The following is a 15,036-nucleotide window of genomic DNA, read 5'->3' on the forward strand; positions in this document are numbered from 1 at the left end:
CCGCACTACACCCCCAACCCCCCCAACCCCCCCCCACCCCCCCCACCCCCCCCCGTCCTCACCCCTCACTCACCTCATCTGAGTCCTTGTGACATTTTTCATTATCCGAAATTGAAAAATATCTTTTAAGGACGTCATTTTGGGACTCTGGAGAAAGTCAAAAGAATGTGATAGACTTTTTAAATGCCCTACCAGTTGCTGCAATCAAAAGCGTGAACAACGACGCCGCCGTGTGTAGCTGGCGAATGGAACTACTTTGGAAGGGACAATATTATTCTTTGAAAAAAAAGTCTTCGACAGATCAAAAATCAGTCTCATTACTTGTCTCATTCACCACGTAATTCAGTCATAATGTGACTTCAGTTTCACTCGATAATTAGTTCAAAGGATAAAGATTGTTGTGGAATGTACCGGGTCCGCAATACAGCCACACGCGCTCCTCTTCAGAGGTGGACAACAAAGCTTTAGTGCCCGTAAGTCAAACGAGAAGTACGTACTGTATGAAATGGTAATAAAAAATATCGTTACTCACTGCGCTGTTTGAGTCATGACCCATGTAATGCACTCGTGGATGGTTCCTTCCTATGCAGTGTCCAACATTAGAGCGCTTATTCACACAAAGAATTTACCAATGAATCTGTTAGTGGAGGATGACGTCGCACGTGTCTCCAGTCAAGTCCCAAGGACATCCCAGCTTTACGAAGATCGATTATGAGAGAAGCAAGAAAGGGTTTCATTTTTATACATCAATAAGTGGCATGAATTGAAGAGACTGGTGGTAAGTTTCGAACACACTGCCCACTTTCAAGAGTTCGCATTTTGAAATTCGCCAGCGACCTGGAACTGGAAAACGCTAAGAGACTGTGCGACTAAAGCAAAACACCAGGTTCCAAGAAGAATTCAAACAACTTGTTATCAATTGGATATCGGGCAGCTGGAGTCGAACTTGGCTATAAACAGTATCGCGAAACCGCCAATAGTTCAGTCACATTGGAGTCCAGGCAGGAAGTACGCGTAATGACAAAGGTTGCAGCACATGTAGAAGACAACTGAGTCGTTCTTCGAAATATTCTGAAAAATGTGAGCAACAGCTGCTAAACAACTGAAAGTACACCAGGAATGGTTGTCTTTACTCTCACTCAATGGCCCTTCTCTCATAGTACGAAAGGTTGCTTTCTCACTTTCGACTTCGTCGCGGCGATTCAGACACGCGGTTCTAATGCTGCAGTGAACGACTAACGCGCTTTTGAACCATGTGTTTGTATCTTCACGCAAGTGAAGCAGAAGCTCTGTGGCAAGAGGTATCTGTGTGCTTGGGCGAGCCAGTTACGAAATGGATTCTGACGAGGAATTGTTGCTTTTCGCTTCATTTTTGAATAGGAAATACTGCCGCCACTGACGTCAACGATAGTACTGGATTCATCCTATGATATTATTCGCGATAGTTTGTAAGAAACTGAAAGAAATCTTTGTAAAATTCTTTAACTACTTCACAATGATTGTGACATCTTTTGAAGAGCTATGTATTGTGCTAAGAGCTAATCTGACCAAAAGAAAGTACGCAAATGATAGTTTATCACCAGAGGAGGCGCTAATGATTACTTTAAGGTAAATAAAATGATTATTTTACATATAAATTTATTTTTAAAGGAAAATTTTCCAAAAATTTGTTCCAATGTATTATATTAAAATACAATGAACCAATTTTCCAAATATTTACGCTATCCAGAATATATGTCAGTGATGTCTGATCAACCAGATGATACAGCTAAAAGTATGGCATGAATTGGATGGAATAACAGTTATGGGTGCATCTGAATATACAGGTTCCGGCATGCATGAAGCGAACTGCAAATTAGAGTTTTGTAGTGACCTGTAAGACCTGCTGTACTTTACCAAAAATTGCATTACTTCAGATTTAGCGCCGGAAGAAAGAATGACAAAATAAAATGCTTATCAGGGTCATGTGCTTCAGGCTTTAATGTTGTTTTTCTATGATGTTTCCAGGAAGTACTTCAAACACCTTCTCTTCCATACTTTGCCTCTTACGAGTCCTCCTGTAGAGATCTCTTCCGTAACAGTCACGAATGTTCTTTCACTTCTTCTGTTACTGTGTTGCTGCAACAAAACAAAAGCCTCTTACTTGATGTACCTTACTGATGCTGCATTATTCCTTCAAATGTGATATTTCCATTAAATCTAAAATCGTGCAAGACACTTCTCAGGGGATATGGAATAACCCACGAAGCATATGAATGTCACCTGCATCTGGAGGACAGCTGCATTAATATAGCAGAGAAGTTTTAAATGCTCGCTAATTTTCTTATCTTGCTACAAATTAACAGGAAGCTTGTAAGAATTGTTAAAACTGAGGACATGGCTCTTTATACCACAACTACAAACACCTTTATTCAGTGATGCTACTAGCAGCTTGTCACAGAGACAGATTCATATGCAAAAAGTGGATACCTACAAAATTTCAAAAGTAATGACCTTTATGAAAGATCTAAAAATAGTATTTAAATTTACAAGAGCATCGACCTTTATCTGACTCAGGTGAGACTCTTCCATTCTGATTTTTTTTTAGATCAAGCAGCTGCTCTTGAAGACAACATGCAGCATCCGGACAGTGGAAAAAAAAATTGCCAGAGAAACTAAAAGCTTACAAGTTATCGAGGGAACGCTGCTACTTACAGTGCACTTTTGAGATACTGTCCAAAAATGGTGAATATTTCCTCGCACTTTAGATGTGAAGCCGCGTGGGACTAGCCGCGCAGTCTATGGCGCTGCAGTTATGGCCTGTGCGGCTGGTCCCGGCGGAGGTTCGAGTCCTCCCTCGGGCATGGGTGTGTGTGTGTTTGTCCTTAGGATAATTTAGGTTAAGTAGTGTGTAAGCTTAGGGACTGATGACCTTAGCAGTTAAGTCCCATAAGATTTCACACTTTTTTTTAATGTGAAGGACGACATCTGTGCACTAACAATTATAGCTTGAAGTTTAGGATAATTCTCATTTGTTGCTGAGTCTCAGTTGCATATTTTCAATTTGATTACATGTTTCGGTCCATTTGGATCATCTTCACATCTCATTAGTGGCGTCAGTAACACGTATTGTCCACTCAGAGCCACATATCAAAGTATTACCTTGATATGAAGATGATCCAGAGGGATCTAAACATGTAATCTAACTAAAATGTGCAGCTGTGACGGAGTGATAAACGAGAATTATCTTAAATTTCAATACAGTTGTTGAAATATTTCAAACCAGTTATCTTGGCTGTAGCGAGAACTTGTGTTCTGAGTAACTGTGTTCACAAAAGAGACATATGCAGGCTGGATGAAACTAGAAAGAATTGGTTTCGAAGACGTACGGAATAACACACACACAAAAGGGCGTGATCGAGCGTACACAAGCAACCGCTATGCCGCAAGTGCACAAGTTTGCAGTATATTTTGTTATCACTGATGGTGCTGCTCCTTGGCAAATGGGACAAGATGCGGAATACAAATTATCATAGGTAACAGACAAAATAATGGATACTATATTCGTTTTCCTCAGAGATAGCTTTATTTTCGAAGTCAGGAATAAGTTCTGTACACATCTCCTTCCGAATATTTCGTTTTTCGATCTTATGAGTGTAATCCTTATTTTCTGAATCCTAAATCACGGGACGACGTTCTACTTCAATAATGGAAAGTTCCGCCTCGAAAGTCATTTTTACAGCACAAAAGAAGACTTAAAATGAACGTAATTCAACAGTCACAAAGCGCTAACAAACGAGAAACTCAATACAACAACACGAGGCGGAAACTGCTCACCCCGAACTCCGCAAGCGCGCTGCTGGATCGCTACGTGTGAAACGATTGAACAACGACAAATCGCCGCGACCAGTCGTGAGGACCAAAGGGCGCAGAGCAGATCGCCCTGTCACATCACCAGACAAGTCGAGCTACCAAATTACCTGTGTTAAAGAGGCATAAGAGTTGTGCCATAAGGGCGTCTGTTGATTGTAGGTTATCGTACCACGTTTGTGTTGGTGATGAGAGGACAGTGTGAAACCCATTGCCAGCACATAGCCTAGCCCTATCGGATTACTCCAGTGCGACCGCTATGATTGGTGTCCGAATCCGACGGTCGGATCAGCATCAAGAGTGTCACAGTTCCTCATTCCGAAAGACACTACGAAGAAGGTGCTGCAAACTGTGCTGATTAGAAGCTGTAAGCCACGAGCAGCCCTCTTTTTGCTGGAACAGTACTAGCTTTGAATAGTTCTGCCTCGACCAGGATTCGAGCTATCTATTTACAAGTTGAGTCCACCTCAGCTCAAAAATGTGTACAACAAATAATAATTTACAGTAATGTAAATGAACGAAATCTGTTTGGAAATATCTTCGAAGGGATGTAAGATGAAACAGAGAAATTTAATAAGAGAAAAGCTTAAAGCAATAAGAGTATCATGTAGCAGAAAAAAAATTAGGTAGATATCTTATTTCGCAGTTTAAGACACTACATGGCACATTAATTAGCAAGAATGAGGAAACTGAACAAAAATTATAAAAAAGAGACACACCTGGAATACGCTGTTTGAAATCCGGCAATTATCAGGGGTTGACGATTTAGTTTTTACAAATGACCTACACACATCGCTGTTGACATGTGACACTATTATTTCTTTAAATTTTGTCATGTCTAACATAATAACTTCTCATAAATTGTCCGAGTAGTGAGCGTCTAAGTAGATGCGTTAGAATGGAAATTTCGCGTTGAGGTAGTTGTTTGATAATTCCTTTACTATTTTCGCGAAGGCCTAACTGCCACAATAATACAACAATCTATTCACTCGAATTTTTGTCATCAATTAAATTCTGAAAAGACTGTTTACAGATAAGCATACAGATATTCATCGTGATGGTATTTCAGTCAACGATGATTTACGTGAAGGTCCAGAGTCGGTGGTTGTAAAAGGGGACCAGTACTAAGCGCAACATGATTAAAGAGAATCTGTATGTGAACTATTTTTGTCTTGATTCACTCTGAGACATATCAAAGACTGTTACAATTTAATTTTGCATGGCACTTAGGTGTGCAAGAAACGTCAGATCCCAAACTATTTGATGGAAACTCGAAAACAAGGATCATGTCAATTGATGTAAGAGAGTGCTAAGAAAAAGGCGAGTGAGGGAACACAGAATAAGAGAGCAGCATTGTAACACGAGACGAAACATGTACATTTTAGTATGAGCAAATATTAAACAGCAATGACCTGGCTGGATGTTCCGAGATGAGTAAAAACCAGCGAAACTCATGTGTTAATGCAGCACGTTTAAGAAAACAACCCCTTGTTTCTTTGTTTATCCACAATGTCAACGGAATTTCTTTAGAAGATGGAAGAGAGGTTAATGCTGTATGGTATACAACATTCTGTTTGCCACAGGCCATAGCCGAAGCGAAGAAAAAAAAAATGTGCCTTCATTCTGCTTTCATGGCCAACTAGCTATAAGGTACGAATTTTGCAATTGATTTTAAACTAACGTCCCGATGAGCTAGAGACTGTAAATATTAAACATACAGGTAATTCAGAATCAGATGACAACGCGGTATTAACTCGCTTTCTTGTCTGCTTACTCACCTAGGTCTCTCAGGTGTGGGAGTTGGATGAAATGTATTACAATGTCAAACATATACAGGCTGCCCCGAGTGACTAACGTCTTGCGTGGTTTCTGCCAGAATACATTCAAGTCGACATTCGCAGAAGTCGCTGGTGGCCACTGGAGGGGACTCTACCCCTAAGAGCGCCAGTATCGCCTCTGCAACGCTGACCTCACGGTGCTGCAGGGCCACGCCCACCTTTCGGGGCAATTAGTGGTGACGGCAGTATTAAAACCTAGTTCCGCCGCCGCTCTGCCTTCAGTCGTGTATTTGCAGCACTCTCGGACTGCTCTCATTACGCACCGTAGGTTTAGACACAGATTTCGCTGTGCCTTTGCTTACCGCCATTGGATTACTCGCTTGAACGTATGATTTTACAGTTTGGTCATCCACTGATTGCATACCAGTACCGTACATTTTACAAAGATTGTAAGACAATTTAAAAAGCTATTAATTCTTTTAAGGAATTTTTGGTAGCTGCGTTATCTGTTAATAGTTATTTTAATACAGGATAATACAAGACCGATTTTGCCATGATTTAATCGCATGCATGAAACATATAAAGAAAGAAAAATGGTAATTACGCCAGAGTAATAAAGGAATACATATTCACACAACGAATTTAACATTGGGTCATTAAAAATAGATGATCCAAAAGCTTCAGATAGCATCAGAATTCTTACAAGCGCTCAAACTGGATGATTACAAAATGTAACATCCATACTCACATCTCCACCATGTGTCCATTGTTGACATCTGTTCAGTTTTCGTCACTGATCACCCTTTATGTAATTTACTGTTGAAATACAGGTTCATCCCGCATAGTTTGCTTCTGGGGTCTTATTAAAACTTTTTAGGTCCATACCCGAAGCTCCCAGTGCTCATGTACACCCCTGTGTCTGCCACCAACTGAATTTTGGGATGTTTACTTCTGTTACCATTCAGTTTAAACGGTTCTAATGATTCAAACGCTCCCCAAACGTTATGAGACCATATGTATTTAACAACCCCATGTTAAATTAGTTATGTGAGGATTTGTTCCCATATCTTCCTGGTTTACTTTGTGGCCATTAGTACAATTTCCAATTCTGTTCATATTTGTCATGGATGCGTACACCTGATGATGAGATTAAATCATCTTGAAACTCGCTTGTTTATGGTCCTGTGTCTTTAACCATATTCGACTAACTTATCGTCGGACAACGTCTCTTTGTACAACGCCAAATTTCCTTAGCGATACTACATGCTCGTTTCTTACGCGTAGACGTTTCACTTCGGTATAGGCAGATGGATTTACGAGGGTAATCCCAAAAGTAAGGTCTCCTATCTTTTTATAAGTACATAGACCTGTTTATTTCTACAATGGCTTACATCAGTTTACAGCTTGGACATTTAGCTATTTTTCGATGTAATCATCATTTCTGTCGATACATTTTTGTAGACGCTGTGGTAGTTTTTGTATGCCCATGTCATACCAGCTCGCCGCCATGCTGTTCAGAAAGTTATGAACCTCTTCTTTCTCAGGTGTAAATTGGTATGCCCAGGTTTCGTCATCCGTGAAAATGGAGTCCATAAAGTTGTCCCGTTCGGCTGCAAAGCGATGAAGAAATGCGCGGGAAGCATCAACTCGTTGCCACATGTGGTCCTCAGTCAGCAAGCGTGGCACCCATGTTGCGCACACCTTCCGGAGGTTCAATGTTTCCGTTAAAATTCTGTGAGCGGTGCTTCGGGAAACCTCAGGAACCAACGAGCAGAGATCATCCAGGGTGATCCGCCGATCTTCACGCATGCTTTGCTCAACCTTCAACACTGTCTCCTCAGAAAGTGACGGTCTCCCGCTCCTTTGTTCGTCGTGAATTTCGGTCCGACCAGCTGCAAACTCTCTACACCACTTATGACCATTTTTAACATCCATGCACGACTCACCATACACTTCCGTCAATTGGCGATGGATTTCAATCGGCGACAGTGCCCTTTGCGATCAAAAAGTGAATAACTGCGCGCAACCCGCACTTGGCAGTAACATCCAACGGGAGTTCCAATCTCAACGGCTGCCAAGCCAAGACTGAGTGCCTAAGCGCAGCGTGTCCATTTTTAGACACAGTGCGTGAAGCACTCTCCATAACAGTGTGACCAACTGCCACACAAACAGAGTTCTGTACTTCTAAAGAAATAGGAGACCTTACTTTTGGGATTACCCTCGTATATGTAGATAGATTGATAATGGAAAACTAAACAGCAGAGAGTTCATACTGCAGCTATTGGCAGTTTCAGTAGATGTCCAAGAGCCGTATCGCAATGGCTTCAGCCATGATCTTCAGAAAACCTCTTTGCGACCAGGTAAAAGACGGGCTGTATGCAGCTTGCCTAATACAGAGCTTTCTTCTAAATACACACAACATATTAACCTTCAGAAAATGTCTTCAGCAAATGCAGTCATTGATATCCTATTACCCTGAATTTTAATCCCAGTTTTGAAACTTCCTTTTACATTCTTTATCGTCTCTTCGATATATGGAATGAAAAGTAAGGGCCATGGGCTATATCCTGGTCATACACTTAGAAAACTGAGCACTTTGTCTATGCTCTTCCATTCTTATTTTTTCTCTTCGTTCCATTTTTATTTTCAGAATTCTTCTGACTGGTTTGACGCAACATGCCATGAATTCTTCTCCTGTGCCAACCTTCTCATCTCAGAGCAGCACTTGCAACCTATGTCTTCAATTATTTGGTGCATGTATTCCAATTTGTGTCTTGCCTGAAGGTTACCTTCTATACCTCCCTCTAGAACCAAGGAAGTTACTTCCCGATATCTTAACAGGTGTCTTCAGAAAATCTTATCATTGATATCCATCCACACCGAACTTTATTCCCTCACTAGACTTCCGGCATAAGAAGTCAGCCTCATTCTGCCAACGGCCTTATCAAAGAGGGCGGAGGAGCGGATAGAGGTTCAAGGCATTCTCTTGTCCTAGGGGTGGGAAATTGCCCCTAAAGGCGGAAGAATCAGCAATGATCAACGACATGAGGATGCAGAAGGCAATGGAAACCACTGCATTAAAGACACGTAACGTGTATCCACAGGACATGTGGCCTGTAATTGAAGAAGTGTCATGATGATCTCTCCAATGGCAAAAGATTCCGGAGTAGTCCCCCATTCGGATCTCCAGGAGGTGACTGCCTAGGGGGAGGTTACCATGAGAAGATTGAATAATCTACGAAAGGATAACGTTCTACGAGTCGGGGCGTGGCATGTCAGAAGCCTGGACCTGGTAGGGAAACTAGAAAATCTGAAAAGGGAAATGCAAAGGCTCAATCTAGATATAGTAGGGGTCAGTGAAGTGAAGTGGAAGGAAGACAAGGATTTCTGGTCAGATGAGTATCGGGTAATATCAACAGCAGCAGAAAATGGTATAACAGGTGTAGGATTCGTTATGAATAGGAAGGTAGGGCAGAGGGTGTGTTACTGTGAACAGTTCAGTGACCGGGTTGTTCTAATCAGAATCGACAGGAGACCAACACCGACAACGATATTTCAGGTATACATGCCGACGTCGCAAGCTGAAGATGAACAGATAGAGAAAGTGTATGATGATATTGAAAGGGTAATGCAGTAGGTAAAGGGGGACGAAAATGTAATAGTCATGGGCGATTGGAATGCAGATGTAGGGGAAGGAGTAGAAGAAAGGGTTACAAAAGAATAGGGGCTTGGGACAAGGAATGAAAGAGGAGAAAGACTAATTGAGTTCTGTAACAAGTTTCAGCTAGTAATAGCGAATACCCTGTTCAAGAATCACAAGAGGAGGAGGTATACTTGGAAAAGGCCGGGAGATACGAGAAGATTTCAATTAGATTACATCATGGTCAGACAGAGATTCCGAAATCAGATACTGGATTGTAAGGCGTACCCAGGAGCAGATATAGACTCAGATCACAATATAGTAGTGATGAAGAGTAGGCTGAAGTTCAAGACATTAGTCAGGAAGAATCAATACGCAAAGAAGTGGGATACGGAAGTACTAAGGAATGACGAGATACGTTTGAAGTTCTCTAACGCTATAGATACAGCACTAAGGAATAGCGCAGTAGGCAGTACAGTTGAAGAGGAATGGACATCTCTAAAAAGGGCCATCACAGAAGTTGGGAAGGAAAACATAGGTACAAAGAAGGTAGCTGCGAAGAAACCATGGGTAACAGAAGAAATACTTCAGTTGATTGATGAAAGGAGGAAGTACAAACATGTTCCTGGAAAATCAGGAATACAGAAATACAAGTCGCTACGGAATGAAACAAATAGGAAGTGCAGGGAAGCTAAGACGAAATGGCTGCAGGAGAAATGTGAAGACATCGAAAATGATATGATTGTCGGAAGGACAGACTCAGCATACAGGAAAGTCAAAGCAACCTTTAGTGACATTAAAAGCAACGGTGGTAACATTAAGAGTGCAATGGGAATTCCACTGTTAAACGCAGAGGAGAGAGCAGATAGGTGGAAAGAATACATTGAAAGCCTCTATGAGGGTGAAGATTTGCCTGATGTGATAGAAGGAGAAACAGGAGTCGATTTAGAAGAGATAGGGGATCCAGTATTATAATCGGAATTTAAAAGAGCTTTGGAGGACTTACGGTCAAATAAGGCAGAAAGGATAGATAACATTCCATCAGAATTTCTAAAATCATTGGGGGAAGTGGCAACAAAACGACTATTCACGTTGGTGTGTAGAATATATGAGTCTGGCGACATACCATCTGACTTTCGGAAAAGCATCGTCCACACAATTCCGAAGACGGCAAGAGCTGACAAGTGCGAGAATTATCGCAAAATCAGCTTAACAGCTCATGCATCGAAGCTGCTTACAAGAATAGTATACAGAAGAATGGAAAAGAAAATTGAGAATGCGCTACGTGACGATCAGTTTGGCTTTAGGAGAAGTAAAGGGACGACAGAGGCAATTCTGACGTTACGCCTTATAATGGAAGCAAGGCTAAAGAAAAATCACGACACTTTCATAGTGGATTTGTCGACCTGGAAAAAGCGTTCGTCCATATTAAATGGTGCAAGCTGTTCGAGATTCTGAAAAAAGTAGGGGTAAGCTATAGGGAGAGACGGGTCATATACAATATGTACAACAACCAAGAGGGAATAATTAGACTGCACGATCAAGAACGAAGTGCTCGTATTAAGAAGGGTGTAAGACAAGGCTGTAGCCTTTCACCCCTACTCTTCAATCTGTACATCGAGGAAGCAATGATGGAAATAAAAGAAAGGTCCAGGAGTGGAATTAAAATACAAGGTGGAAGGATATCAATGATACGATTCGCTGACGACATTGCTATTCTGAGTGAAAGTGAAGAAGAATTAAATGATCTGCTGAACGGAATGAACAGTCTAATGAGTACACAGTATTGTTTGAGAGTAAATCTGAGAAAGACGAAGGTAATGAGAAGTAGTAGAAATGAGAACAGCGAGAAACTTAACATCAGGATTGATGGTCACGAAGTCAATGAAGTTAAGGAATTCTGCTACCTAGGCAGTAAAATAACCAATGACGGACGGAGCAAGGAGGACATCAAAGGTGGACTCGCTATGGCAAAAAAAGGCATTTCTGGCCAAGAGAAGTCTACTAATATCAAATACCGGCTTTAATTTGAGGAAGATATTTCTGAGGATGTACGTCTGGAGTACAGCATTGTATGGTAGTGAAACATGGACTGTGGGAAAACCGGAACAGAAGAGAATCGAAGCATTTGAGATGTGGTGCTATAGACGAATGTCGAAAATTAGGTGGACTGATAAGGTAAGGAACGAGGAGGTTCTACGCAGAATCGGAGAGGAAAGGAATATGTGGAAAACACTGATAAGGAGAAGGGACAGGATGATAGGACATCTGCTAAGACATGAGGGAATCACTTCCATGGTACTAGAGGGAGCTGTAGAGGGCAAAAACTGTAGAGGAAGACAGAGATTGGAATACGTCAAGCAAATAATTGAGGACGTAGGTTGCAAGTGCTACTCTGTGTGAGATGAAGAGGTTAGCACAGGAAAGGAATTCGTGGCGGGCCGCATCAAACCAGTCAGTAGACTGATGACCAAAAAAAAAATCTTTGTTTTATTTCCGTCATAGCTTCTTCGATGTGTATATTGAACACAATTTTTTCTTCCGCTCTTATTGTTCCCTCTCGGTTCATGTACGTATTATTTACTACCCGTCATTCCCTATAGCGTACTCCTCAAAGAATTTCAAAACTCTTGCGTTACTTTGAATTGTCGAACACTTTTTCTAGGTTGACATATCATATGAACTTGTCTTAATTTTTTGTGTCGTGCTTACGACATCAATGGTAACGTCACAAATGCCTCTCTGAAGCCTTTGGTTGTATTAAAGCCGAACTAATCATCATCTAACAAATACTTCGCTTGGTTTCTTCTCCACTCTCTCATACACTGAAGAGCGAAAGAAACTGGTACACCTACCTAATATCGTGTAGGACCCACGCGAGCACGCAGAAGTGCCGCAACCCGACGCGGCGCGGAAAATTTGGAAGTTTGTGATAAGTTCCTTAGGACTACTGAGCTCATTGGTCCCTAGGCTTACAGACTACTTAATCTAACTTAAAGTAACTTACGCTAAGGACAACATACACATCCATGCCCGATGGAGGACGCGAACCAAAGACGGGAGGGGGGGGGGGGGGTGAGGGGCAGGATGCCGCGCGAACCGTGGTAAGCCTCCCCCCCCCCCCCCCAGACAGGGCGGCTACCCGGCGCAGCAGGACACAAGACATGGCATGGACCCGACTAATGTCTGAAGTAGTGCTGGAGGGAATTGACACCATGAATCCTACCAGGGATGTCCATAAATCTGTAAGAGTACGAGTGGGTAGAGATCTCTTCTGAACAGCACGTTACAAGGAATTCCAGATATTCTCAGTAACGTTCATATCTGGGGAGTTTGGTGGCCATCAGAAGTGTTTAAACTCAGAAGAGTGTTCCTGGAGCCACTCTGTAGCAATTCTAGAAGTTTAGGTTGTCGCATTGTACTGCTGTAATTGTCCAAGTACGTCGGAATGCGCAATGGAAACGAATGGATGCAGGTGATCAAACAGGACGCTTCCGTACGTGTCACCTGTGAGAGTCGCACCTTCAAGCATCAGAGATTCCGTTTCACTCCTACTACATACGCCCCACACTGTTACAGAAACTCCACCAGTTTTAACAGTCCCCTGCTGACATGCAGGGTCCGTGTATTCATGAGGTCCCCATACCTGTACACGTCTATCAGCTTGATACAATTTGAAACGAGACTCGTCCGACCAGGCAACATGTTTCGAGTCTTCAACAGCTCAATGTCGGTGTTGACGGGCGAAAGCGCGGTTTAAGCGGCTCCGGAAATGCTCAAAATCATGAAAAGTTCAATTTTTACTCTTTTGCGTTTTTTTTTTAAATGTGTTCTACATGGGCGTGACCCACTGTGGCGCTGTTAAACTGCTGTCAAATGGTGTTATTATTAACGTCCGTGTTCATCAGGTACATTTTAGTGATGTGAGATAAAGTATGTGTTGTGGCTAACCTGTGATGGTTCAATATATATCGCTGGTGTGATTGTTGATTGTTTCATGTTTATTTACTCTGTCGTTATCTCGAAAATATTCGTAATTAATTCTGTTTCTTGAGTCTCTGTTTTGTTGAAGTATAATAATGAGTAAAAGTAAAGTTATTAAAAATCCTCTGAAGGCTTTTAAGAAAAGGAGAAATGTTGGAAAGCCAATGGTATGTGTTATTACTGTAAACAATAAAGACGATAACCAAGTGAGTGAACCTAACCTCTCAAGTACACCTGCCCATAGCAGTCAAAGTGGGAAAGAAAATACTTCTCAGAAGAAGCTTGGTTCAATGAGTGAAAACTATGAATGTTTTATGGGCGAATCGGATGTGAATGAAAAATTTGATATGTCGGTTCTCAAAGGAATTTTTTCAAACTGTGTAAGATGTATTCATTGTAGTGATGTTGGTCTGGAACTCTCCATAATAAAGCACGTAAGACTTGCTAGTGAAATACAACTGAAATGTGATAAGTGTTCATACATGACCACCTTTTGGAACAGTAAGGTGCAAGGTATTTAGAAATATGGGAATGAAGATAGGTTGTAACATGGTACGAGCGATGCTTGCTTTAGACAAGGAACGCCTTCGGGCTGCAGACAGGGCTGAAAAGAGTCTAGAAATACAAGCAAGACTAAACAGGGGGAGGAACAAGAGGAAGCTGGAGGAGGAGTTTGCAGAGGATGAAGATAATCCATCCTATGGACCTAGAATGCACTAAAAAGTTAATCCAATCTCTGTCGCTCGATTCCCAAAACTTTTATTTTCTCATACTAATTACATGTTTACTGAGGATCTTCCAAACATATTTGTTTCAAACTTTCAATAAATGTTACACAGTACCTTCTGCATAATTTAACACAGCCTTTTTCCAAAAAACTGTATATTTTTGAATATATAAATAAAAAATTGCAAAAAAATGTTGTGAATTTTCATTACAATTGAAAGAAAATCATCTTTAATAATTGAACAAAAATTTTGTAAAATCCCAGCGCTAAGTTGTAGCCTATATTCCAATAAATAATCTGTAAAAAGTTCAACTTCCTACCTCAAATACTTTGTGAGGAAAGATGTAATTTATAAGCGTTATTTTAACATTGCAAGTACAGGGCGTCCCGGAGCCCCTTAAGCATTGTGTTGTGCAGTCATCAAGGACACGCCAGTAGGCTTCCGGCTACGAAAGCCCATATCGATGATGTTTCGTTGAATGGTTCGTATGCTGACACTTTTCGATGACCTTGCACAGAAATATGCAGCAATTTGAGGAAGCGTTGCACTTCTGTTACGTTGAACGATTCTCTTCAGTCGTCGTTGGTCCCGTTCTTGCAGGATCTTTTTCCGGCCGCAGCGATGTCGGCGATTTGATGTTTTACCGGATTCCTGATATACACGGTACACTCGTGAAATGGACATACGGGAAAATCAACACTTCATCGCTATCTCGGAGATGCTGTGCTCCATCGCTCGCGCGACGATTGTAATACCACGTTCAAACTCACCTAAATCTTGATTACCTGCCGTTGTAGCAGCAGTAACCGATCTAAGAACTGCGCCTGACAATTGTTGTCTTACATAGGCAGTGCCGACCGCAACGCCGTATTCTGCCTGGTTACAATTCTCTGTATTTGAATACGCATACCTTTACCAGTTTCTTTGGCTCTTCATTGTATATTATTCTTGTCAACAACTTGGATCTGAGCTGTTAATTCTCGCACTCTTCGGGTCTTGCTATTTTTGGTTTTGTGAATAGTCGTTTTGTTCCCACATCGAGCACTGATTTTAGAAA

The sequence above is a fragment of the Schistocerca serialis genome, chromosome 8 (genome assembly GCF_023864345.2).
Source record: "Schistocerca serialis cubense isolate TAMUIC-IGC-003099 chromosome 8, iqSchSeri2.2, whole genome shotgun sequence".
Lineage (NCBI taxonomy): Eukaryota > Metazoa > Arthropoda > Insecta > Orthoptera > Acrididae > Schistocerca > Schistocerca serialis.